Source organism: Patella vulgata, chromosome 4 (assembly GCF_932274485.2).
Source record: "Patella vulgata chromosome 4, xgPatVulg1.2, whole genome shotgun sequence".
Classification (NCBI taxonomy): Eukaryota; Metazoa; Mollusca; class Gastropoda; family Patellidae; genus Patella; species Patella vulgata.
The window spans coordinates 57,975,848-57,981,316 of record NC_065882.2 but is presented as its reverse complement, the minus strand read 5'-3'; the positions used below and the strand labels follow the sequence as shown (position 1 = coordinate 57,981,316).

The 5,469-nt window shown below is 35.6% G+C and overlaps 1 long non-coding RNA gene across 1 annotated transcript; it reads left to right on the top strand.

The window, feature by feature from the left end:
- The first annotated feature begins 245 nt into the window (after positions 1-245).
- LOC126817820 (uncharacterized) lies at positions 246-5,258 on the top strand. Its single transcript, XR_007679126.2, has 4 exons — positions 246-358; positions 842-933; positions 2,919-3,006; positions 3,845-5,258. It is a non-coding gene; the product is annotated as an uncharacterized LOC126817820 (long non-coding RNA).
- The last annotated feature ends 211 nt before the right edge of the window (positions 5,259-5,469 follow it).

Genomic DNA, 5,469 nt, shown 5'->3' with positions numbered 1-5,469 from the left:
AAGGACTCCATTGGCATTGAATTGAAGAAAAACTGGTAACAATTTCATTTAATTTTTATATTTTCTATTTTTTTTTTTTACCAATGTCCTACAATGATTAGTGTATGTGAACATACAATCCCAATTAAGTAAAGTATTTATATGACTCTTACATGCAACAGAGAGAGAGAAAAATGACATAAAACAAGGCCTTACATGTACTTGTATTTGAAGAATCAAGTAGTCCAAGCTATGCCTATATGCATACCGGTAATCAACTACGACGACGATTAGCTTACTTCCGTTTCCACCCTTTCCCTGCACACTGTTCCATTCTACTTAGCCTACAGACGCTAGGTCGTTTCGGGAAAAAGGACAGGTAAGGTTAAATTTAATATGAATAATTCGTTTGCGGGTATGGGTATTTTACTATTTAGCAAACGGAGGAAATCGAATGACCCAGAGAAAAAACTCAAGAGATTGGACAGGCGACTCTACTCCTTGAAATCGAAACCATGCCACTTAACACAATGACAGACCCTGTGATTTCATGTGCATGCATTAACTACTAGACCATCAGCCCCACCCCATATTGAATAAAAGTATGGCTTATTTCAAATATGATATTTACATATAAAGAAAGTAGAGAGACTTCAATCTTACTAGAAAAATACTAGATTACCTGAAATGAAATGGGGTTTAAAGACAACGTCCTACTGTTCAGCTCTGACTGGTCTAATGCAGTGTGCTAAGAGAAAATGTTTGTCCGGGCAACGACACTATGGCCTACTAACATTTTTTGACTTAATCAAAACTGTCTAGTCAATTTAAGCCAACTAATACATTGCATATTTTTTTTCAGTTACCCACCTCGGAAGATCAAGACAGTTGGAAAGGGCTATTGATATTGTGGAAGCGTTTTCTCACAGATGTTGCTTATCAGACAAAGGCTATGTAAGTACCATGCATATTTGCTTTTTGAATCATTAACTGGTTCTATACACTTGGTGGGGGGGGGGGGGTGGATGGCCGAATGGTTAGCATGTGCGTGCTGTATCATACGGCCTGTCATTGAGTCAACTGACGTGGTTTCGAATCCCCGGTTGTACGTGACAAGGAGTAGGGTCGCCTGTTCAACCTCGTGGGTTTTCTCCAGGTCCTCCGGTTTCCTCCCACTGCAAAAGACCACTACGCGCAAGCGAATTAATGAAATAAAATTAAACCATATGTTAGTCCCGAAATGACCTAGTTTGTGTCGAGTGGACGTTGAACCCCATTTCTCTCTCTCTCTATACACTTGGTAATCTAGTTCTTCTTTTTGGGGCATAGTCTAGCGCTATGCCATTTCAAATACGATCAACATGAAACTCAGCAGGCTTGTTTGGTTGATATACAGTTTTGATATATTACTTCAAAACTATAAGATGGATGCAATGTTACACCCTTTCATAATCATTATTATGAAGCGTTCAAATGCATGAATTTGTAAAATATAATTAATATCATATTGTAATACTGTTTGCAATACTGTATTCACAATTGCCTTAGTGGAGATAATTGGTAAATCAAATGATTATTTTTTCATTATTGTCTTTTTTTCAAGACTTTTGTTCTGGCTTCTGACCCATTGAGGCATAATAATCTACCTGGGTCTGTAACTTGAAAAGGCACAATAAGTATTATGCAAAGTTGAAACAAAATAGAGACTCAACGTGTGGAAAAATAAGTTGTTTATTTAATAATTCTGAACCGTAGAAAGTATATTTATTGCCAACTCAACCATATACTATCATCCGGGGTTTATGGACCTTCTTATAGTCCAACCTTCGACGATGGGTTGTATGTTCAATCTAGTTGGAGGTGTACGATTGAACATACAATAATTCAATAACTCACTTCTCTTAGTATAATCTTATATTCTGTAACAATATCTGACAATGATAATATATACATATAATACTGACCCACAGGCTAGGTAACGTAATAAGGAACAGCATCTAAGAAATAACTTGTCACTATATCAGAGACCTGCCCTTCAGTATGTCCCGCTGCCTGCCTGTGGTTAACTCGCCTTTTTCTAATATATACAATTTTCAGGACTTTTATACCTTAGCTTTGTTTCTTAGTTACCCTAACTTTATAATCCTTAATACCTTACTGGATTAACTTTACAATAGATAATAATTTATGAAACAATGTCTCTCTAATATAATTACAGAGTTTATTTTAATTAGGATTCTGGCTAATCTATAATGGCTGGGGCCTCAAATTAACTATGCTCTAATTCTACCTGGTCATAATACTTGAATATTAAGCCATCAAATTATTTTATAATTTTGAAAATGAAATGAAATGGGGTTTAACATCCTACATCCTAGCTCATAAACTGGGCTAATGAAGATGGGCATACACCATACAGTGTGCTATGAGGGAAATTTTGCCCGGGCAGCGGCACTACAGCCTACTCTTATATCGAATTCAAACTGCCAAGGGATCTTTTACGTGCACGCCAATGTGTACACAGGACCTCGGTTTTTCGTCCCATCCGAACGACTAGACAGTTGTCCTTGTCAGGTCCTCCGTCTTGTATCACTGACAAGGGGAAGACACGTCGGAAAATCTGGATGAACTTTCTCAGCCAATTCAGAGATCGAACACCCGACCTCCAGGCTAGTGAGCCAGCGTCGTAGCCACGTGATCTCCTTATAATTTTGAAAAAGAATGTAGTGATTGTAAAAGCTAATAAGTTATCTGTTGCATTTGGCCTGTTATTTAAATATTTTATTTTTGTTTTTAATGTTAAATATCCCTCTCAAACACAATTATATTTTAATTCTCTCCAGAAATTTGTGTAAAATATATACTGTAAATTAAAACTTTCATCTTTTAACTGTTGAGTCAATTTAAGTCATCTAATACATGTATGTTTTTTTTCTCAGTTAACTACATCAGAAAGATAAAAACAGTTGGAAATGGCTATTCATATTGTGGAAACTTTTCTCACAGAGCTTGATAATCAGGCAAAATGTAAGTAACATACATATTTGTATTTTTAATCAGGAAGTAGTTTTATACACTTGCTTGGTAATCTAGTTATTCTTCTTGGGGCAATGCCTAGGACTCTGCTATTTTAAGTACTTGGCATGCTTGATTTTTGCCAATCACATCCATTGATTTCCTTCAAGTTGTGATAGGGCCTATGTGTAATTTTTACAGTAAATAGCAGTAAAATAATGATGGACAATATTTTACTTTTCAAATAGATTTCAATAGATTTTAAAGGGTAATATCCAATTTGTTGTCAATGGAAATAAAATAAGAATGGGTCCAAAAATAATTAGACATTGCCAAGTAAATAGGTGCTGCCATGATGTAGTAGGGAATCTAGATTTGCAGACAATACATGTATGAACCGGGTGAATAGTTGACCTATTATGAGACTTCAGTCCCAAATCTCAAGACTTTTTTCTGACTTAGCCTGACAAGGACAGCTGTCTAGTCCTTCGGATGAGACGAATATTGGAATGCACGTAAAAGATCCCCTGGCAGTTGGAATTCGATATAAGAGTAGACGATAGTGCCGCTGCCCGGGCAAAATTTCCCTCATAGCACACTGTGTGGCATATGCCCGTCTTCATTAGCCGAGTATAGGAGTTGAACAGTAGGACGTTAAACCCCATTTCATTTCATTTTTCTCTCTTTTATCCATTTGATTTGAGCATAATAATCTGCCTGGGTCTTTAAGTGGACAAGACACAATAAGCGTTACGCAAAGTTGAAACCAAATAGAGACTCAGTCTCGATGTGGCAAAATAAATTGTTTATTTAAACATTGTATTCTTATTGCCTACTTTTTATTTTTTAGGCTGGAACACCCTTGAAAGAGTATTTGATGCATGATAACAAGAGAACCCAAGCATCAATTTATTTTATACTTCTGGGAAAGAATGCATTTGACCCAATTTTTAAATATTTATTTTTTGTTATTAATGTTAAATTTTCTTCCAAAACACAATTAGATTTTAATTCTCTTCAAATATGTATGTATAATATAGCAAGTAAAGTGACATATAAATCATTTAGAATTTGGTCGGAAATCATAAAGTATTTAATAGGCATTACTAGAAACCAAATGTAGATCAAATACACCCAGAATTACAAAAAACCTTGACCTACATTAAGGTGACTTTCCCTTGCTTATGAAATGAAATACGGTTTAATATCCTGCTTTTCTGTGTTCTTAGAGTGATTCTACCCTACCCTTATATCAAATATTTCAACTGTCAAGGGTTCTTTAAAGGGAACTCAGGGGTCCGAATGGTTAACACGCACACATTTGATCAGAAGGTCTGTCATTGAGTCAAATAATTCAATTTTCAAGGGTTCTTCAAAGTGAACGCAGTTGGGTTGGTTTCGATTCTGGGGGGTGGGTGGTGGCCGAATGGTTAGCACGTGTGTGCTGTATCATACGGCCTGTCATTGAGTCAACTGGCATGGTTTCGAATCCCGGTTTTAGACAAGGAGTAGGGTCGCCTGTGCAATCTTGTGGGTTTTCTCCGGGACCTCCGGTTTCCTCCCACTGCTAAAGACCCCTACGCGCAAGCGAATTATTGAAATAAAATTAAACCATATGTTAGTCCCGAAATGACCTAGTTTGTGTCGAGTGGACGTTAAACCCCATTTCTCTCTCTCTCTCTTTTGATTCCAGACTTGTACCCAATTATCCCTTGCCATATCCAACACTACTGAAAAGTGGGAACTATGCCGGAAAATCCAGTTGAAATTTCTTGGCCAACGCCTTATACTCACTGAACCACTGTGGCTTATGACTTGTGATTGTATATAAATTTTTTGTACATATATTTTTTTATTTCAATTCTGTAATCTTGATGCTTTGCTTCTTTTATTTATAAAATATTCATTTTGTTTGGGTTTTTTTTATAATGAGGAAAAGGCTCTACATCATTTTATTACTCCTGCAAAATAGTGCATTTTTCTTTTGTTAGTTTTCTGTGTATGCTAGTTATTTCTAGATGCCTCACAAATCACTTGTAGTATGATTTTGTAGCACTTTTTAGTTTTTGAAATTGTTTCAATTTAGTGCATAATTAATCTTATTAGTGCTTGGTTTGGATGTTATTAAATTTAGATATATTTGAATTATATATTTTGGGGTATGGGGTAGGGATACTGTGTACATATCTTTATATTCTCAGTTCTTGTTTTGGGGTAAAGAACAATTTAAATAGCTATTTTATATTTTGTGATGGGTAAAGTGGGGGGGGGGGGGGTCATTATATATAACACAATATAATTAGTATTAGAATTCTCTGTTTTTCTGTTAACATTTCAAATTTTGATGTATTAATTTACTTTTTCCTATGATTTTATGAATAAATAATAATCTTACAAATTTTTTTTTTGTTTCCTTCTTTTATCAAACTTTACAGGTCTAACAGAGCAAAGAGAGGGGTCCTGCATAGAAAGGTT